Here is a 27,520-nt window from a genome sequence, read left to right as displayed (position 1 = left end):
CTCCCCTCTCAACCCCTCACCCACATTCTCTCTCGCTCTCAAACCTCCTCTCTCTCTTACCCTTGTCTCTCTCACTCCCTCCCTCTCTCCCACTCAGTGTCTCTCTCTCACCCCATCTCACTCACACCGTCTCTCTCTCTCAACCCCTCTCTCTCCCACGCCCTCTCTCCCAGCCCCTCTCTATCTCACCTCCACCCTTTCTCTGACCCACTCTCACACCCCCTTTGTCTCTCCCCTTTTCTCTCTCATGCCCCTCTCATCGCCCTCTCTCTCTCTCACCCTCTCTCACTCACCCGCTGTCTCACCCACCCTACTCTCTCTCCCACCCCTCTCTCTCCCACCCACTCTCTCTCACCCCTCTCTCCCACCCACTCTCTCACCCTCTCTCTCTCTCATCCTTCTCTCTCTCTCTCTCTCTCTCACCCCTCTCTCTCCCATCCCCATCGCTCTCCCACCCTGTCTCTCTCGAACCCCATTCTCTCTCACACCGTCTCTCTCAACCCCCCCCCCCTCATCCCCCCCTCTCTCATCCCCCCCTCTCTCATCCCCCTCTCTCTCATCCCCCTCTCTCTCGATCCCTATCTCTCAACCCCTCTCTCTCACTCCTCTCCCTCACTCTCTTCTCTCTCTCAACCCGTCACTCTCTCTCTCCCCTCTCTCTCTCTCACCGCCCCTCTCTCTCACCCCACCCCCCCACACTCCCCTTTCTCTCACCCCCCTCTCTCTCTCACCCCTCTCTCACCCCTCTCTCACCCCCTCTCTTACTCACTCCCTCTCTCCATCCACTCTCTCTCACTGCCCCTCTCTCTCAACACCCCACTCACCCCTCTCTCTCCCCTCTCTCTCTCCCAAACCACTCTCTCACTTCCCCTCTCTCACCCCCTCTCTCTCACCCCCTCTCTCTCTCACCGCCCTTCTGTCTCACCCGCTTTCTCTCGCACCCCCTCTCTCACCCCATCTGTCTCAGCCCATCTGTCTCACCACCTCTCTCTCATACCCCTCTCTCAACCCCCATCTCACAACCCCCATCTCTCAACCCCCTCACTCTCTCCCACCTCACTCCCACTCTCACCCTCCCACCCTCTCTCTCTGTCACCCCCCTCTCTCTCTCGCACCCCAATCTCTCTTATTCTTATTCCCCTCTCTCTCACCTCGCTCTCTCACTCTCTCTCTCACACACACTCACACACATCCTTCCTCTCTCCCACCCCCTCTTTCCGTCTCTTTCTAATCCAGTCTCTGTCCTTCTCACCCCGCTCGCTTTAACCCCCTCTCACTCTCACTCGCTCTCCTCACCCCTCTCTCATAACCCCCTCTCTCTCACTGTCTCTTCCCTCATCCCCTCTCCCTCCTTCTCACCCCCCTCTCTCTCTCCAAACCCCTCTCTCTCACTTTCTCTTTCACATCCCCTCTCCCTCCTTCTCACCCCCTCTCTCTCTCTCCAAAACCCCTCTCTCTCACTTTCTCTTTCTCACTCCCCTCATCCTCCTCTCTCTCATCCGCTCTTACTCGCTCTCTCAAACACCCTCACTCTCGCAACCCCTCTCTCTCACCCCCCTCCTCCTCCTCTCTTTCTCTCACCCGCTCTCTCTCGCTCTCTCAAACACCCTCTCTCTCTCAACCCTTCTCTCTCACCCTCTCTCTCTCAACCCCCATCCTCCTCTCTCTATCTCACCCGCGCTCTTTCGCTCTTTCAAACCCCCCTCTCTCTCAACCCTCTCTCTCACACCCTCTCTCTCTCTCACGCCCCTCATCCTCCTCTCGCTCACCCGCTCTCTCAAGCCCCCTCTCTCTAAAACCCCTCTCTCTCACCCTCTCTCGCTCACACCATCATCCTCCTCTCTCTCTCACCCTCTCTTTCTCACCGCTGTCATCCTCCTCTCTCTCTCTCTCACCCGCTCTCTCTCGCTCTCTCAAACCCCCTCTCTCTCTCCCACCCCCTCCTCCTCCTCTCTCTCTCACCCCCTCCACATCCTCTCTCTCTCACCCACTCTCTCTCGCTCTCTCAAACCTCCTCTCTCTCTAAACCCCTCTCTCTCACCGTCTCTCTCACCCCCCCTCATCATCCTCTCGCTCTCTCACACAATCGCTCTCACCCCCCTCATCTCCTCTCTCTCTCTCACCCCGCGCTCTCTCACTCTTTCAAACCCCCCTCTCTCTAAAACCCCTCTATCTCACCCCCCTCATCCTCCCTCTCTCTCACTCGCGCTCTCTCGCACTCTCAAACCCCCTCTCTATCTAAAACCCTCTCTCTCAACCCCTCTCTCTCACAACCCCGTCATCCTCCTCTCTCTCTCTCACCCGCGATCTCTCGCTCTCTCAAACCCCATCTCTCTCTCAACCCTCTCTCACCCTCGCTCTCTCACCCCCCTCATCCTCCTCTCTCTCCCTCACCCGCTCTCTCTCCGCTCTCTCAAACCCTCTCTCTAAAACCCCCTCTCTCAACCTCTCTCTCTCACCCCCCTCATCCTCCTCTCTCTCTCTCTCACCCGTGCTCTCTCGCGCTCTCAAACCCCATCTCTCTCTAAAACCCCCTCTCTCTGACCCTCGCTCTCTCACACCCCTCATCCCTCCTCTCTCTCTCTCACCCGCTCTCTCAAACCCCTCTCTCTCACCCTCTCTCTCTCATCCCCCTCATCCTCCTCTCTCTCTCACCCGCTCTCCCTCGTTCTCTCAAACACCCTCTCTCTCTAAAACCCCTCTCTCTCACCCTCTCTCTCTCACCCCCCTTCACCCTCCCTCCTCTCTCTCTCCTCACCCGCGCCTCTCTCACTCTCTCAAACCCCCTCTCTCTAAAACCCCTCTCTCGCACCCTCTCTCTCTCACCCCTCTCATCCTCCTCTGTCTCTCTCACCCGCTCTCTCTCACTCTCTCAAACCCCGTCTCTCTCTATAACCCCTCTCTCTCACCCTCTCTCTCTCACCCCCTTCCTCCACTCTCACCCGCGCTCTCTCGCTCTCTCAAACCCCCTCTTTCTCAACCACTCTCTCTGACCCTCTCTCTCTCACCCCTCTCATTCTCCTCCCTCTCTCTCACCCGCTCTCTCTTGCTTTCTCAAACACCTTTTCTCACACCCTCTCTCACCCCACTCATCCTCGTCTCTCCTCTCTCACCCGCTCTCTCGCTCTCTCAAACCCGCCTCTCTCTCTCAACCCCTCTCTCTCACCCTCTCTCTCTTGCTCTTTCAAACACCTACTCACACCCCTCTCTCACCCCCCTCATCCTCGTCTCTCTCTCACCTGCTCTCACTCGCTCTCTCAAACCCCTCTCACTCAACCCCTCTCTCTCACCCTCTCTCACTCACACCCTCATCCTCCTCCCGCTCTCTCACCCTCTCTCTCTGCTCTCTCAAAACCTTTTCTCTCTCTAAACCCCCTCTCTCTCACCCTCTCTCTCACCCCCCTCATCCGCCTCTCTCTCACCCGCGCTCTCTCGCTCTCTCAAATACCCTCTCTCTTTAAAACCCCTCTCTCTAACCCCCCTCATCCTCCTCTCTCCTCTCTCACCCCGCGCTCTCTCGCTCTCTCAAACCCCGTCTCTCTCTATAACCCCTCTCTCACCCTCTCTCTCTCACCCCCCTCCTCCACCTCTCTCACCCTCACCCGCTCTCTCTCGCTCTCTCAAACCCCCCTCTCTCTCAACCCCTCTCTCTCACCCTCTCTCTCTTGCTCTTTCAAACACCTACTCACACCCTCTCTCACCCCCCTCATCCTCGTCTCTCTCTCACCTGCTCTCACTCGCTTCTCCTCAAACCCCCTCTCTCTCAACCCCTCTCTCTCACCCTCTCTCACTCACACCCCTCATCCTCCTCCCGCTCTCTCACCCTCTCTCTCTTGCTCTCTCAAAACCTTTCTCTCTCTAAACCCCCTCTCTCTCACCCTCTCTCTCACCCCCCTCATCCGCCTCTCTCTCACCCGCGCTCTCCTCGCTCTCTCAAATACCCTCTCTCTTTAAAACCCCTCTCTCTAACCCCCCTCATCCTCCTCTCTCTCTCTCACCCGCGCTCTCTCGCTCTCTCAAACCCCGTCTCTCTCTATAACCCCCTCTCTCACCCTCTCTCTCTCACCCCCCTCCTCCACCTCTCTCACCCTCACCCGCTCTCTCTCGCTCTCTCAAACCCCCTCTCTCTCAACCCCTCTCTCTCACCCTCTCTCTCACCCCTCTAATTCTCATCCCTCTCTCTCACCCGCTCTCTCTTGCTCTCTCAAACACACCTTTTCTCACACCCTCTCTCACCCTCTCATCCTCGTCTCTCTCTCTCTCACCCCGCGCTCTCTCAAACCGCCTCTCTCTCAACCCCTCTCTCGCACCCTCTCTCTCTTACCCCCCTCATCGTCGTCTCTCTCTCACCCCGCTCTCACTCGCTCTCTCAAACCCCCTCGCTCTCTCAACCCCTCTCTCTCACTCTCTCTCTCTCACCCCCCTCATCCTCCTCCCGCGCTCTCACCCGCTCTCTCTTGCTCTCTCAAACCCTTTCTCTCTCTAAACCCCCTCTCTCTCACCCTCTCTCTCTCACACCCCCCTCATCCTCCTCTCTCTTTCTCACCCGCGATCTCTCGCTCTCTCAAACCCCATCTCTCTCTCAACCCTCTCTCTCACCCTCGCTCTCTCACCCCCTCATCCTCGTCTCTCTCCCTCACCCGCTCTCTCTCGCTCTCTCAAATCCCTCTCTCTCTAAAACCCCTCTCTCAACCTCTCTCTCATCCCCCTCATCCTCCTCTCTCTCTCTCACCCGTGCTCTCTCGCTCTTTCAACCCCATCTCTCTCTAAAACCCCTCTCTCTCACCCTCGCTCTCTCACCCCCCTCATCCTCCTCTCTCTCTCTCACCCGTGCTCTCTCGCTCTCTCAAACCCCATCTCTCTCTAAAACCCATCTCTCTCACCCTCTCTCTCTCACCCCCCCTCATCCTCCTCTCTCTCTCTCTCTCACCCGCTCTCTCTCGCTCTCTCAAACCCCCTCTCTCTCTCTCAACCCCTCTCTCTCAACCTCTCTCTCCCACCCCCCACATCCTCCTCTCTCTCTCTCTCTCTTCACCCGCTCTCCCCCGTTCTCTCAAACACCCTCTCTCTCTAAAACCCCTCTCTCTCACCCTCTCTCTCACCCCCCTCACCCTCCTCTCTATCTCTCACCCGCGCTCTCTCACTCTCTCAAACCCCCTCTCTCTCTCTCAACCCCTCTCTCTCAACCTCTCTCTCACACCCCCCACATCCTCCTCTCTCTCTCTCTCACCCCGCTCTCCCCCGTTCTCTCAAACACCCCTCTCTCTCTAAAACCCCTCTCTCTCACTCTCTCTCTCACCCCCCTCACCCTCCTCTCTCACTCGCTCTCTCAAACCCCCCTCTCTCAACCCCTCTCTCTCACCTCTCTCTCTCACACCCCTCTCATTCTTCTCCCTCTCTCTCACCCGCTCTCTCTTGCTCTCTCAAACACCTTTTCTCACACCCTATCTCACCCCCATCATTCTCCTCCCTCTCTCTCACCCGCTCTCTCTTGCTCTCTCAAACACCTACTCTCACACCCTCTCTCACCCCCCTCATCCTCGTCTCTCTCTCACCCGCTCTCACTCACTCTCTCAAACTCCCTCTCTCTCTCAACCCCTCTCTCTCACCCTCTCTCTCTCTCTCACCCCCCCTCATCCTCCTCCGGCTCTCTCACCCGCTCTCTCTTGCTCTCTCAAACCCTTTCTCTCTCTAAACCCCCTCTCTCTCACCCTCTCTCTCACCCCCCTCATTCTCCTCTCTCTCTCTCACCCGCGCTCTCTCGCTCTCTCAAATCCCCTCTCTCTTTAAAACCCCTCTCTCTCACCCTCTCTCACTCCCTCATCCTCCTCTCTCTCTCTCACCCGCGCTCTCTCGATCTCTCAAATCCCCTCTCTCTCTAAAACCCCCTCTCTCTCAAACCCTCTCTCTCACCCCTCTCTCTCACGCCCCTCATCCTCCTCTCTCTCACCCACTCTCTCTCGTTCTCTCAAATCCTCTCTCTCTCTCCAAAACCCCTCTCTCTGGCCCTCTCTCTCTCACCCCCCTCATCCTCCTCTCTTTCTCTCACACTCTCTCTCTCACCGCCCTCATCCTCCTCCCCCTGTCTCACTCGCGCTCTCTCGCTCTCTCAAACCCCCTTCAAACCCCCTCTCTCGCACCCTCTCTATCTCATCCCCCTCATCCTCCTCTCTCTCACCCGCTCTCTCAAACCCCCTTTCTCTCTAAAACCCCTCTCTCTCACCCTCTCTCACTCTCTCACCACCCTCATCCTCCTCTCTCTCTCTCACCCACTCTCTCTCACTCTCTCAAACCCTCTCTCTCTCAACCCCTCTCTCTCACCTCTCTCTCTCTCACCCCTCTCATCCTCCTCACTCTCTCTCACCCGCTCGCTCTCGCTCTCTCACACCCCCTCTCTCTCTCAAACCCCCTCTCTCAACCTCTCTCTCACACCCCCCTCATCCTCCTCTCTCTCTCTCACCCGTACTCTCTCACTCTCTCAAACACCCTCTCTCTCTAAAACCCCTATCTCTCACCCTCTGTGTCTCACCCCCCATCCTCCTCAATCTCTCTCACCCGCTCTCTCTCACTCTCTCAAAAACCCTCTCTCTCTAAAACCCCTCTCTCACATCCTCTCTCTCTCACACCCGTTTCATCCTCCTCTCTCTCTCTCTCACCCGCTCTCTCTCGCTCTCTCAAACCCCGTCTCTCTCTATAACCCCTCTCTCACCCTCTCTCTCACCCCCCTCATCCTCTTCTCTCTCTCTCTCTCACCCGCTCTCTCTCGCTCTCTCAAACCCCCCTCACTCTAAAAGCCCTCTCTCTCACACTCTCTCTCTCACCCCCCTCATCCTCCTCTCACTCTCTCTCACCCGCTCTCTCTCGCTCCCTCAAACCCCTCTCACTCTAAAATCCCTCTCTCTCACCCTCTCTCTCAAACCCCCCTCATCCTCCTCTCTCTCTCTCACCCGCTCTCTCGCTCTCTCAAACCCCCCCTCTCTAAAACCCCTCTCTCACCCTCTCTCTCAACCCCCTCATCCTCCTCTCTCTCTCACCCTCTCTCTCTCACCCCCTCATCCTCCTCTCTCTCTCTCACCCGCTCTCTCTCACTCTCTCAAACCCTCTCTCTCTAAAACCCCTCTCTCACCCTCTCTCTCAAACCCCTCATCCTCCTCTCTCTCTCACCCTCTCTCTCTCACCCCCTCATCCTCCTCTCTCTCTCACCCGCTCTCTCTCACTCTCTCAAACCCCCTCTCTCTCTAAAACCCCTCTCTCACCCTCTCTCTCACACCTGTCTCATCCTCCTCTCACTCTCTCACACGCCATCTCTCGCTCTCTCAAACCCCGTCTCTCTCTATAACCCCTCTCGCTCACCCTCTCTCTCACCCCCTCATCCTCTTCTCTCTCTCTCTCATCCGCTCTCTCAAAACCCCTCTCTCTCTCAACCCCTCTCTCTCACCCTCTCTCTCTCATCCCCCTCATCCTCCACGCACTCTCTCTCACCCGCTCTCTCGCTCTCTCAAACCACCTCTCTCTCTAAACCCCTCTCTCTCACACTCTCTCTCTCACCCCCCTCATTCTCCTCTCTCTCTCACACGCTCTCTCTCGCTCCCTCAAACCCCCCTCTCTCTCAGCCCCTCTCTCTCACCCTCTCTCTCTCTCACCCCCTCAGCCTCCTCTCTCTCTCTCACCCGCTCTCTCTCGCTCTCTAAAACCCCTCTCTCTCACCCTCTCTCTCTCACACCCCCCACATTCTCCTCCCTCTCTCTCACCCACTCTCTCTTGCTCTCTCAAACACCTTCGCTCACACCCTCTCTCAACCCCCTCATCCGCCTCTCTCTCTCTCACCCGCTCTAACTCACTCTCTCAAACCCCCTCTCTCTCTCAACCCCTCTCTCTCACCCTCTCTCTCCCTCCCCCCTCATTCTCCTCCCTCTCTCTCACCCGCTCTCTCTTGCTCTTTCAAAAACATTCGCTTACACCCTCTCTCACCCCCCTCATCCTCCTCTCTCTCTCTCACCCGCTCTAACTCGCTCTCTCAAACCCCCTCTCTCTCACAACCCCTCTTTCTCACCCTCTCTCTCTCACCGCCTCATCCTCCACTCTCTCTCTCACCCGCTCTCTCACGCTCTCTCAAACCACCTCTCCCTCTCAACCCCTCTCTCTCACCCTCTCTCTCTCACCTCCCTCATCCTCCACTCTCTCTCTCACCTGCTCTCTCTCGCTCTCTCAAACCCCCTCTCTCTCTCAACCCCTCTCTCTCACCCTCTCTCTCACCCTCTCTCTCACCCCCTCATCCTCCTCCCTCTCTCTCACCCGTTCTCTCTCTCTCTCAAACACACTCTCTCTCTAAAACCCCTATCTCTCACCCTCTGTCTCACCCCCCCATCCTCCTCAATCTCTCTCACCCGCTCTCTCTCACTCTCTCAAAAACCCTCTCTCTCTAAAACCCCTCTCTCACATCCTCTCTCTCTCACGCCCGTTTCATCCTCCTCTCTCTCTCTCACCCGCTCTCTCTCGCTCTCTCAAACCCCGTCTCTCTCTCTATAACCCCTCTCTCACCCTCTCTCTCACCCCCCTCATCCTCTTCTCTCTCTCTCTCACCCGCTCTCTCTTGCTCTCTCAAACCCCCCTCACTCTAAAAGCCCTCTCTCTCACACTCTCTCTCTCACCCCCCTCATCCTCCTCTCACTCTCTCTCACCCGCTCTCTCTCGCTCCCTCAAACCCCTCTCACTCTAAAACCCCTCTCTCTCACGCTCTCTCTCTCACCCCCCTCATCCTCCTCTCTCTCTCAGCCGCTCTCTCGCTCTCTCAAACCCCCTCTCTCTCTCAACCCCTCTCTCTCACCCTCTCTCTCTCTCACCCCTCTCATCCTCCTCACTCTCTCTCACCCGCTCTCTCGCTCTCTCACACCCCCTCTCTCTCTCAAACCCCCTCTCTCAACCTCTCTCTCACAACCCCCTCATCCTCCTCTCTCTCTCTCACCCGTTCTCTCTCACTCTCTCAAACACCCTCTCTCTCTAAAACCCCTATCTCTCACCCTCTGTGTCTCACCCCCCATCCTCCTCAATCTCTCTCACCCGCTCTCTCTCACTCTCTCAAAAACCCTCTCTCTCTAAAACCCCTCTCTCACATCCTCTCTCTCTCACACCCGTTTCATCCTCCTCTCTCTCTCTCACCCGCTCTCTCTCGCTCTCTCAAACCCCGTCTCTCTCTATAACCCCTCTCTCACCCTCTCTCTCACCCCCCTCATCCTCTTCTCTCTCTCTCTCACCCGCTCTCTCTCGCTCTCTCAAACCCCCCTCACTCTAAAAGCCCTCTCTCTCACACTCTCTCTCTCACCCCCCTCATCCTCCTCTCACTCTCGCACCCGCTCTCTCTCGCTCCCTCAAACCCCTCTCACTCTAAAACCCCTCTCTCTCACCCTCTCTCTCTCACCCCCCTCATCCTCCTCTCTCTCTCTCACCCGCTCTCTCGCTCTCTCAAAACCCCCCTCTCTCTAAAACCCCTCTCTCATCCTCTCTGTCAACCCTCTCATCCTCCTCTCTCTCTCACCCTCTCTCTCTCACTCCCTCATCCTCCTCTCTCTCTCTCACCCGCTCTCTCTCACTCTCTCAAACCCCCTCTCTCTCTAAAACCCCTCTCTCACCCTCTCTCTCAACCCCCTCATCCTCCTCTCTCTCTCACCCTCTCTCTCTCACCCCCTCATCCTCCTCTCTCTCTCTCACCCGCTCTCTCTCACTCTCTCAAACTCCCTCTCTCTCTAAAACCCCTCTCTCACCCTCTCTCTCACACCTGTCTCATCCTCCTCTCTCTCTCTCACACGCCATCTCTCGCTCTCTCAAACCCCGTCTCTCTCTATAACCCCCTCTCTCTCACCCCCTCATCCTCTTCTCTCTCTCTCTCATCCGCTCTCTCAAAACCCCTCTCTCTCTCAACCCCTCTCTCTCACCCTCTCTCTCTCATCCCCCTCATCCTCCACGCACTCTCTCTCACCCGCTCTCTCGCTCTCTCAAACACCCTCTCTCTCTAAAACCCCTATCTCTCACCCCTCTGTGTCTCACCCCCCCATCCTCCTCAATCTCTCTCACCCGCTCTCTCTCACTCTCTCAAAAACCCTCTCTCTCGAAAACCCCTCTCTCACATCCTCTCTCTCACGCCCGTTTCATCCTCCTCTCTCTCTCCTCACCCGCTCTCTCTCGCTCTCTCTCAAACCCCGTCTCTCTCTATAACCCCTCTCTCACCCTCTCTCTCACCCCCCTCATCCTCTCTCTCTCTCCTCTCTCACCCGCTCTCTCTCGCTCTCTCAAACCCCCCTCACTCTAAAAGCCCTCTCTCTCACACTGTCTCTCTCACCCCCCTCATCCTCCTCTCACTCTCTCTCACCCGCTCTCTCTCGCTCCCTCAAACCCCTCTCACTCTAAAACCCCTCTCTCTCACGCTCTCTCTCTCACCCCCCTCATCCTCCTCTCTCTCTCACCCGCTCTCTCGCTCTCTCAAACCCCCTCTCTCTCTAAAACCCCTCTCTCACCCTCCTCTCTCAACCCCCCTCATCCTCCTCTCTCTCACCCTCTCTCTCTCACCCCCCTCATCCTCCTCTCTCTCTCACCCGCTCTCTCTCACTCTCTCAAACCCCTCTCTCTCTAAAACCCCTATCTCTCACCCTCTGTCTCTCACCCCCCTCATCCTCCTCTCTCACACCCGCTCTCCTCTCGCTCTCTCAAACCCCCCTCTCTCTCTAAAACCCCTCTCTCACCCTCTCTCTCTCACACCTGTCTCATCCTCCTCTCTCTCTCTCTCTCTCTCACGCCATCTCTCGCTCTCTCAAACCCCGTCTCTCTCTATAACCCCTCTCTCTCACCCTCCTCTCTCACCCCCTCATCCTCTTCTCTCTCTCTCACTCACCCGCTCTCCTCAAAACCCCTCTCCCTCTCAACCCCTCTCTCTCACCCTCTCTCTCTCATCCCCCTCATCCTCCACGCACTCTCTTCTCACCCGCTCTCCTCAAACCACCTCTCTCTCTAAACCCCTCTCTCTCACACTCTCTCTCTCAACCCCCTCATCCTCCTCTCTCTCACCCTCTCTCTCTCACTCCCTCATCCTCCTCTCTCTCTCACCCGCTCTCTCTCACTCTCTCAAACCCCTCTCTCTCTAAAACCCCTATCTCTCACCCTCTGTCTCTCACCCCCTCATCCTCCTCTCTCACACCCGCTCTCTCTCGCTCTCTCAAACCCCCCTCTCTCTCTAAAACCCCTCTCTCACCCTCTCTCTCTCACACCTGTCTCATCCTCCTCTCTCTCTCTCTCTCTCTCACGCCATCTCTCGCTCTCTCAAACCCCGTCTCTCTCTATAACCCCTCTCTCTCACCCTCTCTCTCACCCCCTCATCCTCTTCTCTCTCTCTCTCTCACCCGCTCTCTCAAAACCCCTCTCCCTCTCAACCCCTCTCTCTCACCCTCTCTCTCTCATCCCCCTCATCCTCCACGCACTCTCTCTCACCCGCTCTCTCAAACCACCTCTCTCTCTAAACCCCTCTCTCTCACACTCTCTCTCTCACCCCCTCCTCCTCCTCTCTCTCTCTCACCCGCTCTCTCTCGCTCTCTGAAACCCCCTCTCTCTCTCAGCCCCTCTCTCTAACCCTCTCTCTCTCTCACCCCCTCATCCTCCTCTCTCTCTCTCACCCGCTCTCTCTCGCTCTCTCAAACCACCTCGCTCTCTAAAACCCATCTCTCTCACCCTCTCTCTCTCACCCCCCTCATTCTCCTCCCTCTCTCCCACCCACTCTCTCTCGCTCTCTCAAACCCCTCTCTCTCTTAACCCCTCTCTCTCACCCCCTCATCCTCCTCTCTCTCACCTGCTCTCTCTCGCTCTCTCAAATCCCCTCTCTCTCTCAACCCCTCTCTCTCACCCTCTCTCTCTCACCCCCCTCATTCTCCTCCTTCTCTCTCACCCGCTCTCTCTTGCTCTTTCAAATACATTCGCTCACACCCTCTCTCACCCCCCTCATCCGCTTCTCTCTCTCTCACCCGCTCTAACTCGCTCTCTCAAACCCCCTCTCTCTCTCAACCCTCTCTCTCACCCCCCTCATTCTCCTCCCTCTCTCTCACCCGCTCTCTCTTGCTCTTTCAAATACATTCGCTTACACCCTCTCTCACCCCCCTCATCCTCCTCTCTCTCTCACCCGCTCTAACTCGCTCTCTCAAACCCCCTCTCTCTCTCAACCCCTCTTTCTCATCCTATCTCTCTCACCGCCTCATCCTCCACTCTCTCTCTCTCACCCGCTCTCTCTCGCTCTCTCAAACCCCCTCTCTCTCTCAACCCCTCTCTCTCACCCTCTCTCTCTCACTCCCCTCATCCTCCACTCTCTCTCTCTCTCACCCGCTCTCTCTCGCTCTCTCAAACCCCTCTCTCTCTCAACCCCTCTCTCTCACCCCCTCATCCCCCTCTCTCTCACCTGCTCTCTCTCGCTCTCTCAAATCCCCTCTCTCTCTAAACCCCCCCTCTCTCTCTCTCTCTCTCTCACCCCCTCATGCTCCTCTCTCCCTCTCACCAGCACTCTCTCGCTCTCTCAAACCCCTCTCTCTCTAAAACCCCTCTCTCTCACCCTCTCTCTCTCACCGCCCTCATCCTCCTCTCTCTCTCTCTCACCCACTCTCTCGTACTCTCAAACGTCCTCTCTCACAACCCCTCGCTCTCACCCTCTCTCTCTCACCCCCCCTCATCCTCCTCACTCTCTCTACCCGCTCTCTCTCACTCTCTCAAACCACCTCTCTCTCTAAACTCCTCTCTCTCACCCTCTCTCTCTCACCCCCCTCATCCTCCTCTCTCTCTCACCCATCCTCTCTCACTCTCTCAAACCCCCTCTCTCTCTAAACCCTTTCTCTCTCACCCTCTCTATCTCACCCCCCTCATCCTCCTCTCTCTCTCTCACCCACTCTCTCTTGCTCTCTCAAACCCCCCTCTCTCTAAAACCCCTCTCTCTCACCCTCTGTCTCTCACCCCCTCATCCTCCTCTCTCTCTCTCTCTCTCTCACCCGCTCTCTCTCGCTCTCTCAAACCCCCCTCTCTCAAAAACCCCTCTCTCTTACCCTCTCTCTCTCACATGCCTCATCCTCCTCTCTCACTCTCTCAACAGCTCTCACTCGCTATCTCAAACCTCCTCTCTCTCAACTCCTCTCCCTCACCCTCTCTCTCTCACTCCCCACATCCTCCTCTCTCTCTCTCACCCGTGCTCTCTCGCTCTCTCAAAACCCCCTCTCTCAACACCTCTCTCTCACCCTCTCTCTCTCTCACCCCCCTCATCCTCCTCTCTCTCTCACCCGCTCTCTCTCGCTCTCTCAAACCCCCTCTCTCTCACCCTCTCTCTCTCATTCCCCTCATCCTCCTCTCTCTCTCTCACCCGCTCTCTCAAACGCCCTCTCTCTAAAACACCTCTCTCTCTCACTCTCTCTCTCTCACCACCCTCATTCTCCTCTCTCTCTCACCCACTCTCTCGTACTCTCAAACCCCCTCCATCACAACCCCTCGCTCTCACCCTCTCTCTCTCACCCCCCATTCTCCTCTCTCTCTCTCACCCGCTCTCTCTCGCTCTCTCAAACCCCCTCTCTCTCTCAACCCCTCTCTCTCACCCTCTCTCTCTCACCCCCTCATCCTCCTCTCTCTCTCACTCTCTCAAACACCCTCTCTCTCAAAAACCCCCTCTCTCACCCTCTCTCTCTCACACGCCTCATCCTCCTCTCTCACTCTCTCAACAGCTCTCTCGCTCTCTCAAACCCCCTCTCTCTCAACCCCTCTTTCCGCTCGCTCTCTCACCCCCTCCTCCTCCTCTCTCTCTCTCTCACTCGCTCTCTCTCGCTCTCTCAAACCCCTCTCTCTCTATACCCCCCTCTTTCATCCTCTCTCCTCATCCTCCTCTCTCTCTCACCCGCTCTCTCTCGCTCTCTCAAACCCCTCTCTCTCTGAAACCCATCTCTCTCACCCTCTGTCTCTCACCCCCCTCTCTCTCGCTCTCTTAAATCCCCTCTCTCTCAACCCCTCTCTCTCACCCCCCTCATCCTCCTCTCTCTCTCTCACCCTCTCTCTCTCACCCCCCCTCATCCTCCTCTCTCTCTCACCCGCTCTCTCTCGCTCTCTCAATCCCCTCTCTCTCTAAAACCCCTCTCTCTCACCCTCTGTCTCTCACCCCCCTCATCCTCCTCTCTCTCTCTCTCACCCGTGCTCTCTCAAACCCCCCTCTCTCAACACCTCTCTCTCACCCCCCTCATCCTCCTCTCTCTCTCACCCGATCTCTCAAACGCCCTCTCTCTAAAACCCCTCTCTCTCACCCTCTCTCTATCTCTCACCCCCCTCATCCTCCTCTCTCTCTCTCACCCGCTCTCTCTCGCTCTCTCAAACCCCCTCTCTCTCTAAAACCCCCCTCTCTCAGCCTCTCTCTCTCTCACCCCCCTCATCCTCCTCTCTCTCTCTCACCTGCTCTCTCTCGCGCTCTCAAGCCCCCTTTCTCTCTCAACCCCTCTCTCCCACCGTCTCTTTCTCACCCTCTCATCCTCCTCTCTCTCTCACCCGCGCTCTCTCGCTCTCTCAAACCCCCTCTCTCTGTCAACCCCTCTGTCTCAACCTCTCTTTCTCACCCCCCTCATCCTCCTCTCTCTCTCACCCACTCTCTCTCAATCTCTCAAGCCCCCTTTCTCTCTCAACTCCTCTCTCCCACCGTCTCTTTCTCACCCTCTCATCCTCCTCTCTCTCTCACCCGCGCTCTCTCGCTCTCTCAAACACCCTCTCTCTCTAAAACCCCTATCTCTCACCCTCTGTGTCTCACCCCCCATCCTCCTCAATCTCTCTCACCCGCTCTCTCTCACTCTCTCAAAAACCCTCTCTCTCTAAAACCCCTCTCTCACATCCTCTCTCTCTCACACCCGTTTCATCCTCCTCTCTCTCTCTCTCACCCGCTCTCTCTCGCTCTCTCAAACCCCGTCTCTCTCTATAACCCCTCTCTCACCCTCTCTCTCACCCCCCTCATCCTCTTCTCTCTCTCTCTCTCACCCGCTCTCTCTCGCTCTCTCAAACCCCCCTCACTCTAAAAGCCCTCTCTCTCACACTCTCTCTCTCACCCCCCTCATCCTCCTCTCACTCTCTCTCACCCGCTCTCTCTCGCTCCCTCAAACCCCTCTCACTCTAAAATCCCTCTCTCTCACCCTCTCTCTCAAACCCCCCTCATCCTCCTCTCTCTCTCTCACCCGCTCTCTCGCTCTCTCAAACCCCCCCTCTCTAAAACCCCTCTCTCACCCTCTCTCTCAACCCCCTCATCCTCCTCTCTCTCTCACCCTCTCTCTCTCACCCCCTCATCCTCCTCTCTCTCTCTCACCCGCTCTCTCTCACTCTCTCAAACCCTCTCTCTCTAAAACCCCTCTCTCACCCTCTCTCTCAAACCCCTCATCCTCCTCTCTCTCTCACCCTCTCTCTCTCACCCCCTCATCCTCCTCTCTCTCTCACCCGCTCTCTCTCACTCTCTCAAACCCCCTCTCTCTCTAAAACCCCTCTCTCACCCTCTCTCTCACACCTGTCTCATCCTCCTCTCACTCTCTCACACGCCATCTCTCGCTCTCTCAAACCCCGTCTCTCTCTATAACCCCTCTCGCTCACCCTCTCTCTCACCCCCTCATCCTCTTCTCTCTCTCTCTCATCCGCTCTCTCAAAACCCCTCTCTCTCTCAACCCCTCTCTCTCACCCTCTCTCTCTCATCCCCCTCATCCTCCACGCACTCTCTCTCACCCGCTCTCTCGCTCTCTCAAACCACCTCTCTCTCTAAACCCCTCTCTCTCACACTCTCTCTCTCACCCCCCTCATTCTCCTCTCTCTCTCACACGCTCTCTCTCGCTCCCTCAAACCCCCCTCTCTCTCAGCCCCTCTCTCTCACCCTCTCTCTCTCTCACCCCCTCAGCCTCCTCTCTCTCTCTCACCCGCTCTCTCTCGCTCTCTAAAACCCCTCTCTCTCACCCTCTCTCTCTCACACCCCCCACATTCTCCTCCCTCTCTCTCACCCACTCTCTCTTGCTCTCTCAAACACCTTCGCTCACACCCTCTCTCAACCCCCTCATCCGCCTCTCTCTCTCTCACCCGCTCTAACTCACTCTCTCAAACCCCCTCTCTCTCTCAACCCCTCTCTCTCACCCTCTCTCTCCCTCCCCCCTCATTCTCCTCCCTCTCTCTCACCCGCTCTCTCTTGCTCTTTCAAAAACATTCGCTTACACCCTCTCTCACCCCCCTCATCCTCCTCTCTCTCTCTCACCCGCTCTAACTCGCTCTCTCAAACCCCCTCTCTCTCACAACCCCTCTTTCTCACCCTCTCTCTCTCACCGCCTCATCCTCCACTCTCTCTCTCACCCGCTCTCTCACGCTCTCTCAAACCACCTCTCCCTCTCAACCCCTCTCTCTCACCCTCTCTCTCTCACCTCCCTCATCCTCCACTCTCTCTCTCACCTGCTCTCTCTCGCTCTCTCAAACCCCCTCTCTCTCTCAACCCCTCTCTCTCACCCTCTCTCTCACCCTCTCTCTCACCCCCTCATCCTCCTCCCTCTCTCTCACCCGTTCTCTCTCTCTCTCAAACACCCTCTCTCTCTAAAACCCCTATCTCTCACCCTCTGTCTCACCCCCCCATCCTCCTCAATCTCTCTCACCCGCTCTCTCTCACTCTCTCAAAAACCCTCTCTCTCTAAAACCCCTCTCTCACATCCTCTCTCTCTCACGCCCGTTTCATCCTCCTCTCTCTCTCTCACCCGCTCTCTCTCGCTCTCTCAAACCCCGTCTCTCTCTCTATAACCCCTCTCTCACCCTCTCTCTCACCCCCCTCATCCTCTTCTCTCTCTCTCTCACCCGCTCTCTCTTGCTCTCTCAAACCCCCCTCACTCTAAAAGCCCTCTCTCTCACACTCTCTCTCTCACCCCCCTCATCCTCCTCTCACTCTCTCTCACCCGCTCTCTCTCGCTCCCTCAAACCCCTCTCACTCTAAAACCCCTCTCTCTCACGCTCTCTCTCTCACCCCCCTCATCCTCCTCTCTCTCTCAGCCGCTCTCTCGCTCTCTCAAACCCCCTCTCTCTCTCAACCCCTCTCTCTCACCCTCTCTCTCTCTCACCCCTCTCATCCTCCTCACTCTCTCTCACCCGCTCTCTCGCTCTCTCACACCCCCTCTCTCTCTCAAACCCCCTCTCTCAACCTCTCTCTCACAACCCCCTCATCCTCCTCTCTCTCTCTCACCCGTTCTCTCTCACTCTCTCAAACACCCTCTCTCTCTAAAACCCCTATCTCTCACCCTCTGTGTCTCACCCCCCATCCTCCTCAATCTCTCTCACCCGCTCTCTCTCACTCTCTCAAAAACCCTCTCTCTCTAAAACCCCTCTCTCACATCCTCTCTCTCTCACACCCGTTTCATCCTCCTCTCTCTCTCTCACCCGCTCTCTCTCGCTCTCTCAAACCCCGTCTCTCTCTATAACCCCTCTCTCACCCTCTCTCTCACCCCCCTCATCCTCTTCTCTCTCTCTCTCACCCGCTCTCTCTCGCTCTCTCAAACCCCCCTCACTCTAAAAGCCCTCTCTCTCACACTCTCTCTCTCACCCCCCTCATCCTCCTCTCACTCTCGCACCCGCTCTCTCTCGCTCCCTCAAACCCCTCTCACTCTAAAACCCCTCTCTCTCACCCTCTCTCTCTCACCCCCCTCATCCTCCTCTCTCTCTCTCACCCGCTCTCTCGCTCTCTCAAAACCCCCCTCTCTCTAAAACCCCTCTCTCATCCTCTCTGTCAACCCTCTCATCCTCCTCTCTCTCTCACCCTCTCTCTCTCACTCCCTCATCCTCCTCTCTCTCTCTCACCCGCTCTCTCTCACTCTCTCAAACCCCCTCTCTCTCTAAAACCCCTCTCTCACCCTCTCTCTCAACCCCCTCATCCTCCTCTCTCTCTCACCCTCTCTCTCTCACCCCCTCATCCTCCTCTCTCTCTCTCACCCGCTCTCTCTCACTCTCTCAAACTCCCTCTCTCTCTAAAACCCCTCTCTCACCCTCTCTCTCACACCTGTCTCATCCTCCTCTCTCTCTCTCACACGCCATCTCTCGCTCTCTCAAACCCCGTCTCTCTCTATAACCCCTCTCTCTCACCCCCTCATCCTCTTCTCTCTCTCTCTCATCCGCTCTCTCAAAACCCCTCTCTCTCTCAACCCCTCTCTCTCACCCTCTCTCTCTCATCCCCCTCATCCTCCACGCACTCTCTCTCACCCGCTCTCTCGCTCTCTCAAACACCCTCTCTCTCTAAAACCCCTATCTCTCACCCTCTGTGTCTCACCCCCCCATCCTCCTCAATCTCTCTCACCCGCTCTCTCTCACTCTCTCAAAAACCCTCTCTCTCGAAAACCCCTCTCTCACATCCTCTCTCTCACGCCCGTTTCATCCTCCTCTCTCTCTCCCTCACCCGCTCTCTCTCGCTCTCTCAAACCCCGTCTCTCTCTATAACCCCTCTCTCACCCTCTCTCTCACCCCCCTCATCCTCTTCTCTCTCTCTCTCACCCGCTCTCTCTCGCTCTCTCAAACCCCCCTCACTCTAAAAGCCCTCTCTCTCACACTGTCTCTCTCACCCCCCTCATCCTCCTCTCACTCTCTCTCACCCGCTCTCTCTCGCTCCCTCAAACCCCTCTCACTCTAAAACCCCTCTCTCTCACGCTCTCTCTCTCACCCCCCTCATCCTCCTCTCTCTCTCACCCGCTCTCTCGCTCTCTCAAACCCCCTCTCTCTCTAAAACCCCTCTCTCACCCTCTCTCTCAACCCCCTCATCCTCCTCTCTCTCACCCTCTCTCTCTCACCCCCTCATCCTCCTCTCTCTCTCACCCGCTCTCTCTCACTCTCTCAAACCCCTCTCTCTCTAAAACCCCTATCTCTCACCCTCTGTCTCTCACCCCCTCATCCTCCTCTCTCACACCCGCTCTCTCTCGCTCTCTCAAACCCCCTCTCTCTCTAAAACCCCTCTCTCACCCTCTCTCTCTCACACCTGTCTCATCCTCCTCTCTCTCTCTCTCTCTCTCACGCCATCTCTCGCTCTCTCAAACCCCGTCTCTCTCTATAACCCCTCTCTCTCACCCTCTCTCTCACCCCCTCATCCTCTTCTCTCTCTCTCTCTCTCACCCGCTCTCTCAAAACCCCTCTCCCTCTCAACCCCTCTCTCTCACCCTCTCTCTCTCATCCCCCTCATCCTCCACGCACTCTCTCTCACCCGCTCTCTCAAACCACCTCTCTCTCTAAACCCCTCTCTCTCACACTCTCTCTCTCAACCCCCTCATCCTCCTCTCTCTCACCCTCTCTCTCTCACTCCCTCATCCTCCTCTCTCTCTCACCCGCTCTCTCTCACTCTCTCAAACCCCTCTCTCTCTAAAACCCCTATCTCTCACCCTCTGTCTCTCACCCCCTCATCCTCCTCTCTCACACCCGCTCTCTCTCGCTCTCTCAAACCCCCTCTCTCTCTAAAACCCCTCTCTCACCCTCTCTCTCTCACACCTGTCTCATCCTCCTCTCTCTCTCTCTCTCTCTCACGCCATCTCTCGCTCTCTCAAACCCCGTCTCTCTCTATAACCCCTCTCTCTCACCCTCTCTCTCACCCCCTCATCCTCTTCTCTCTCTCTCTCTCACCCGCTCTCTCAAAACCCCTCTCCCTCTCAACCCCTCTCTCTCACCCTCTCTCTCTCATCCCCCTCATCCTCCACGCACTCTCTCTCACCCGCTCTCTCAAACCACCTCTCTCTCTAAACCCCTCTCTCTCACACTCTCTCTCTCACCCCCTCCTCCTCCTCTCTCTCTCTCACCCGCTCTCTCTCGCTCTCTGAAACCCCCTCTCTCTCTCAGCCCCTCTCTCTAACCCTCTCTCTCTCTCACCCCCTCATCCTCCTCTCTCTCTCTCACCCGCTCTCTCTCGCTCTCTCAAACCACCTCGCTCTCTAAAACCCATCTCTCTCACCCTCTCTCTCTCACCCCCCTCATTCTCCTCCCTCTCTCCCACCCACTCTCTCTCGCTCTCTCAAACCCCTCTCTCTCTTAACCCCTCTCTCTCACCCCCTCATCCTCCTCTCTCTCACCTGCTCTCTCTCGCTCTCTCAAATCCCCTCTCTCTCTCAACCCCTCTCTCTCACCCTCTCTCTCTCACCCCCCTCATTCTCCTCCTTCTCTCTCACCCGCTCTCTCTTGCTCTTTCAAATACATTCGCTCACACCCTCTCTCACCCCCCTCATCCGCTTCTCTCTCTCTCACCCGCTCTAACTCGCTCTCTCAAACCCCCTCTCTCTCTCAACCCCTCTCTCTCACCCTCTCTCTCTCACCCCCCTCATTCTCCTCCCTCTCTCTCACCCGCTCTCTCTTGCTCTTTCAAATACATTCGCTTACACCCTCTCTCACCCCCCTCATCCTCCTCTCTCTCTCACCCGCTCTAACTCGCTCTCTCAAACCCCCTCTCTCTCTCAACCCCTCTTTCTCATCCTATCTCTCTCACCGCCTCATCCTCCACTCTCTCTCTCTCACCCGCTCTCTCTCGCTCTCTCAAACCCCCTCTCTCTCTCAACCCCTCTCTCTCACCCTCTCTCTCTCACTCCCCTCATCCTCCACTCTCTCTCTCTCTCACCCGCTCTCTCTCGCTCTCTCAAACCCCTCTCTCTCTCAACCCCTCTCTCTCACCCCCTCATCCCCCTCTCTCTCACCTGCTCTCTCTCGCTCTCTCAAATCCCCTCTCTCTCTAAACCCCCCCTCTCTCTCTCTCTCTCTCTCACCCCCTCATGCTCCTCTCTCCCTCTCACCAGCACTCTCTCGCTCTCTCAAACCCCTCTCTCTCTAAAACCCCTCTCTCTCACCCTCTCTCTCTCACCGCCCTCATCCTCCTCTCTCTCTCTCTCACCCACTCTCTCGTACTCTCAAACGTCCTCTCTCACAACCCCTCGCTCTCACCCTCTCTCTCTCACCCCCCCTCATCCTCCTCACTCTCTCTACCCGCTCTCTCTCACTCTCTCAAACCACCTCTCTCTCTAAACTCCTCTCTCTCACCCTCTCTCTCTCACCCCCCTCATCCTCCTCTCTCTCTCACCCATCCTCTCTCACTCTCTCAAACCCCCTCTCTCTCTAAACCCTTTCTCTCTCACCCTCTCTATCTCACCCCCCTCATCCTCCTCTCTCTCTCTCACCCACTCTCTCTTGCTCTCTCAAACCCCCCTCTCTCTAAAACCCCTCTCTCTCACCCTCTGTCTCTCACCCCCTCATCCTCCTCTCTCTCTCTCTCTCTCACCCGCTCTCTCTCGCTCTCTCAAACCCCCCTCTCTCAAAAACCCCTCTCTCTTACCCTCTCTCTCTCACATGCCTCATCCTCCTCTCTCACTCTCTCAACAGCTCTCACTCGCTATCTCAAACCTCCTCTCTCTCAACTCCTCTCCCTCACCCTCTCTCTCTCACTCCCCACATCCTCCTCTCTCTCTCTCACCCGTGCTCTCTCGCTCTCTCAAAACCCCCTCTCTCAACACCTCTCTCTCACCCTCTCTCTCTCTCACCCCCCTCATCCTCCTCTCTGTCTCACCCGCTCTCTCTCGCTCTCTCAAACCCCCTCTCTCTCACCCTCTCTCTCTCATTCCCCTCATCCTCCTCTCTCTCTCTCACCCGCTCTCTCAAACGCCCTCTCTCTAAAACACCTCTCTCTCTCACTCTCTCTCTCTCACCACCCTCATTCTCCTCTCTCTCTCACCCACTCTCTCGTACTCTCAAACCCCCTCCATCACAACCCCTCGCTCTCACCCTCTCTCTCTCACCCCCCATTCTCCTCTCTCTCTCTCACCCGCTCTCTCTCGCTCTCTCAAACCCCCTCTCTCTCTCAACCCCTCTCTCTCACCCTCTCTCTCTCACCCCCTCATCCTCCTCTCTCTCTCACTCTCTCAAACACCCTCTCTCTCAAAAACCCCCTCTCTCACCCTCTCTCTCTCACACGCCTCATCCTCCTCTCTCACTCTCTCAACAGCTCTCTCGCTCTCTCAAACCCCCTCTCTCTCAACCCCTCTTTCCGCTCGCTCTCTCACCCCCTCCTCCTCCTCTCTCTCTCTCTCACTCGCTCTCTCTCGCTCTCTCAAACCCCTCTCTCTCTATACCCCCCTCTTTCATCCTCTCTCCTCATCCTCCTCTCTCTCTCACCCGCTCTCTCTCGCTCTCTCAAACCCCTCTCTCTCTGAAACCCATCTCTCTCACCCTCTGTCTCTCACCCCCCTCTCTCTCGCTCTCTTAAATCCCCTCTCTCTCAACCCCTCTCTCTCACCCCCCTCATCCTCCTCTCTCTCTCTCACCCTCTCTCTCTCACCCCCCCTCATCCTCCTCTCTCTCTCACCCGCTCTCTCTCGCTCTCTCAATCCCCTCTCTCTCTAAAACCCCTCTCTCTCACCCTCTGTCTCTCACCCCCCTCATCCTCCTCTCTCTCTCTCTCACCCGTGCTCTCTCAAACCCCCCTCTCTCAACACCTCTCTCTCACCCCCCTCATCCTCCTCTCTCTCTCACCCGATCTCTCAAACGCCCTCTCTCTAAAACCCCTCTCTCTCACCCTCTCTCTATCTCTCACCCCCCTCATCCTCCTCTCTCTCTCTCACCCGCTCTCTCTCGCTCTCTCAAACCCCCTCTCTCTCTAAAACCCCCCTCTCTCAGCCTCTCTCTCTCTCACCCCCCTCATCCTCCTCTCTCTCTCTCACCTGCTCTCTCTCGCGCTCTCAAGCCCCCTTTCTCTCTCAACCCCTCTCTCCCACCGTCTCTTTCTCACCCTCTCATCCTCCTCTCTCTCTCACCCGCGCTCTCTCGCTCTCTCAAACCCCCTCTCTCTGTCAACCCCTCTGTCTCAACCTCTCTTTCTCACCCCCCTCATCCTCCTCTCTCTCTCACCCACTCTCTCTCAATCTCTCAAGCCCCCTTTCTCTCTCAACTCCTCTCTCCCACCGTCTCTTTCTCACCCTCTCATCCTCCTCTCTCTCTCACCCGCGCTCTCTCGCTCTCTCAAACCCCCTCTCTCTGTCAACCCCTCTGTCTCAACCTCTCTTTCTCACCCCCCTCATCCTCCTCTCTCTCTTACCCGCTCTCTCTCGCTCTCTCAAACCCCCTCTCTCTCAATCCCTCTCTCACCCTCCTCATCATCCTCTCTCTCTCACCCACTCTTTCTCGCTCTCTCAAACCCCCTCTCTCTCTAAAACCCCTCACTCTCACCCTCTCTCTCTCACCCCCTCATTCTCCTCTCTCACCGGCTCTCTCTCGCTCTCTCAAACCCCTCTCTCTCTAAAACCCCTCTCTCTCTCACACCCCTCATCCTCCTCTCTCTCTCTCTCACCCTCTCTCTCTCACCCCGCCCATCCTCCACAATCTCTCTCACCCTCTCTCTCTCACCCCCCCATACTCCTCTCTCTCTCTCACCCGCTCTCTCTCGCTTTCTCAAACCCCCTCTCGCTCAAACCCCCCTCTCTCTCAACCTCTCTCTCTCACCCTCTCTCTCTCACCCTCTCTCTCTCACACCCTCATCCTCCTCTCTCTCTCTCTCTCACCCGCTCTCTCTTGCTCTCTCAAACCCCCCTCTCCCTCAACCCTCCTCTCTCACCCTCTCTCTCTCACCTCCCTCATCCTCCTCTCTCTCTCTCTGACCCGCGCTCTCTCGCCCTCTTAAACACCCTCGCTCTCTCAACCTCTCTCTCACCCTCTCTCTCACCCCCCTCATCCTCCTCCCTCTCTCTCACCCGCTCTCTCTTGCTCTCTCAAACCCCTTCTCTCTCTAAACCCCCTCTCTCTCACCCTCTCTCTCTCACCCCCTCATCCTCCTCTCTCTCTCTCACCCGCTCTCTTGCTCTCTCAAACCCCCTCTCTCTCTAAACCCCCTCTCTCTCACCCTCTCTCTCTCACCCCCCTCATCCTCCTCCCTCTCTCTCACCCACTCTCTCTTGCTCTCTCAAACCCCTTCTCTCTCAAAAACCCCCTCTCTCACCCTCTCTCTCTCACACGCCTCATCCTCCTCTCTCACTCTCTCAACAGCTCTCTCGCTCTCTCAAACCCCCTCTCTCTCAACCCCTCTTTCCGCTCGCTCTCTCACCCCCTCCTCCTCCTCTCTCTCTCTCTCACTCGCTCTCTCTCGCTCTCTCAAACCCCTCTCTCTCTATACCCCCCTCTTTCATCCTCTCTCCTCATCCTCCTCTCTCTCTCACCCGCTCTCTCTCGCTCTCTCAAACCCCTCTCTCTCTGAAACCCATCTCTCTCACCCTCTGTCTCTCACCCCCCTCTCTCTCGCTCTCTTAAATCCCCTCTCTCTCAACCCCTCTCTCTCACCCCCCTCATCCTCCTCTCTCTCTCTCACCCTCTCTCTCTCACCTCCCCTCATCCTCCTCTCTCTCACCCGCTCTCTCTCGCTCTCTCAAACCCCCTCTCCCTCTCAATCCCTCTCTCTCACCCTCTCTCCTCATCCTCCTCTCTCTCACCCGCTCTCTCAATCCCCTCTCTCTCTAAAACCCCTCTCTCTCACCCTCTGTCTCTCACCCCCCTCATCCTCCTCTCTCTCTCTCACCCGTGCTCTCTCAAACCCCCCTCTCTCAACACCTCTCTCTCACCCCCCTCATCCTCCTCTCTCTCTCACCCGATCTCTCAAACGCCCTCTCTCTAAAACCCCTCTCTCTCACCCTCTCTCTATCTCTCACCCCCCTCATCCTCCTCTCTCTCTCTCACCCGCTCTCTCTCGCTCTCTCAAACCCCCTCTCTCTCTAAAACCCCCCTCTCTCAGCCTCTCTCTCTCACCCCCCTCATCCTCCTCTCTCTCTCTCACCTGCTCTCTCTCGCGCTCTCAAGCCCCATTTCTCTCTCAACCCCTCTCTCCCACCGTCTCTTTCTCACCCTCTCATCCTCCTCTCTCTCTCACCCGCGCTCTCTCGCTCTCTCAAACCCCCTCTCTCTGTCAACCCCTCTGTCTCAACCTCTCTTTCTCACCCCCCTCATCCTCCTCTCTCTCTCACCCACTCTCTCTCAATCTCTCAAGCCCCCTTTCTCTCTCAACCCCTCTTTCCCACCGTCTCTTTCTCACCCTCTCATCCTCCTCTCTCTCTCACCCGCGCTCTCTCGCTCTCTCAAACCCCCTCTCTCTGTCAACCCCTCTGTCTCAACCTCTCTTTCTCACCCCCCTCATCCTCCTCTCTCTCTTACCCGCTCTCTCTCGCTCTCTCAAACCCCCTCTCTCTCAATCCCTCTCTCACCCCCCTCATCATCCTCTCTCTCTCACCCACTCTTTCTCGCTCTCTCAAACCCCCTCTCTCTCTAAAACCCCTCACTCTCACCCTCTCTCTCTCACCCCCCTCATTCTCCTCTCTCACCCGCTCTCTCTCGCTCTCTCAAACCCCTCTCTCTCTAAAACCCCTCTCTCTCTCACACCCCTCATCCTCCTCTCTCTCTCTCTCACCCGCTCTCTCTTGCTCTCTCAAACCCCCCTCTCCCTCAACCCTCCTCTCTCACCCTCTCTCTCTCACCTCCCTCATTCTCCTCTCTCTCTCTCTGACCCGCGCTCTCTCGCCCTCTTAAACACCCTCGCTCTCTCAACCTCTCTCTCACCCTCTCTCTCACCCCCCTCATCCTCCTCCCTCTCTCTCACCCGCTCTCTCTTGCTCTCTCAAACCCCTTCTCTCTCTAAACCCCCTCTCTCTCACCCTCTCTCTCTCACCCCCTCATCCTCCTCTCTCTCTCTCACCCGCTCTCTTGCTCTCTCAAACCCCCTCTCTCTCTAAACCCCCTCTCTCTCACCCTCTCTCTCTCACCCCCCTCATCCTCCTCCCTCTCTCTCACCCACTCTCTCTTGCTCTCTCAAACCCCTTCTCTCTCTAAAACCCCTCTCTCTCACCCTCTCTCTCTCTCACCCCCTCATCCTTCTCTCTCTCTCTCTCACCCGCTCTCTCTTGCTCTCTCTCTCCCTTCTCTCCCTCAATCCCTCTCTCTCACCCCCCTCATCCTCTTCCCTCTCTCACCCGCTCTCTCTTGCTCTCTCAAACCCCCTCTCTCTTTGTCAGCCCCTCGCTTTCTCACCCCCGCTCTGTCAACCCCTTTCTCTCTTACCCCCTCACCCGCGTTCTTTCTCACCCCTCTCTCTCTCAAATCTCCTCTCTCATACCCTTCTCTCTTACTCACCTCTCTTGCACCCCTCCCGCGCTCTCACACACTTCTCTCTCTCTCTCTCTCTCATCCCCTCTCTCTCACCCCCTCCCTCTCTCCCACCCTCTCTCTATCTCTTTCTCATCCCCTCTCTCTCCTTCTCACTCCCTCTATCTCACCCCCCTCATTCTCACCCTCTCTCTCACCCCCTCCCTCTCTTAACCCCCCTCTCTCATTCCCCATCTCTCACCAACCTCTCTCTCAAACCCTCCTCTCTCTCACCCACCTCTCTCTCTCAGCCCCCCTCACCCCCTCTCACACACCTCTCTCTCTCCCACCCCCTCACACCCCATCTATCTTCCCCCCACCTCCCTCACCCCTCTCCAAACCCCTTTCCCACCCCCATCCCCCACACACCCCCTCACCCACCTACCCCTCTCACCCCCCTCTTACACCCCCTCTCTCTCTCAAACCCCTCTCTGTCACCCCTCTCTTTCTCTCACCACTCTAACTTTCTTACCTTCTCTCCTTCCCTCTCCCCTCTCTCTCCCCCGTCTCTCACTACTCTCTCACCCTCTCTCTCACCTCTCTCTCTCTCTCACACACACCCCTCTCTCTCACGTCCTCCCTCTCTCATCCCATCCCTCTCTCACACCCTTCCACTCTCACACTCTCCCTCTCTCCTCCCTCTCTCTCCCCTCTCTCTCACCCCTCTCTCTCTCACACCCCTCTCTATTACCCTCCCTCTCTCATCCCGTCCCTCTTTCCCCCTCCCACTGACATCCCTCCTCTCTCACACTCTCCCTATCTCACCCCTCTCTCTCAGCCCATCTGTCTCTCAGTCCATCTCTCTCTCAGCCCCTCCCTCTCTCAGCCCCTCTCTCTCTCAGCCCCTCCCCCTCTCACCCCCCTCTCTTGCACCCCCTGTCTCCCTCAGCCGTTCTCTCTCACTGCCCCCTCTCTCTCACCCCCTCTCTCATTCTACTCTCTCTCCCCCTTTCTATTACACCCTCTCTCTCACACCCTACTAACTCTCTCAACCTTTCACCCCCCTCTTCACCACCTCTCCCCCCTCTCTCCCCCTCTCTCACCCCTCTCTCCCTCACGCCCTCTCTCTTACCCACTCTCTTTCTCACGCCCTCTCTCTCTCACCACTCACTATCTCTCTCACCCTCTCTCTCTCACTGCCTCTCTCTCAACACCCTCTCTCAGCCTCTCTCTCTCTCAGCCACTTTCTCTCACACCCTCTTTCTCTCTCACCTTGTTATCTCTCTCCCCCTCGCTCTATCTTACCCCCTCTCTCTCCACCCTCCTCTGTCACTCTCACCCCTTTCTCTCTGTCACCCCTCACCCTCTCTCCCCTTTATACCCTCTCTCACTCCCTCTCTCGCTCACC

Source organism: Chiloscyllium plagiosum, unplaced genomic scaffold, assembly GCF_037043375.1.
Source record: "Chiloscyllium plagiosum isolate Xiang-an unplaced genomic scaffold, Cpla_swu_hap1 HiC_scaffold_29, whole genome shotgun sequence".
NCBI lineage: Eukaryota > Metazoa > Chordata > Chondrichthyes > Orectolobiformes > Hemiscylliidae > Chiloscyllium > Chiloscyllium plagiosum.
Note: the sequence above shows the minus strand (reverse complement) of the source record.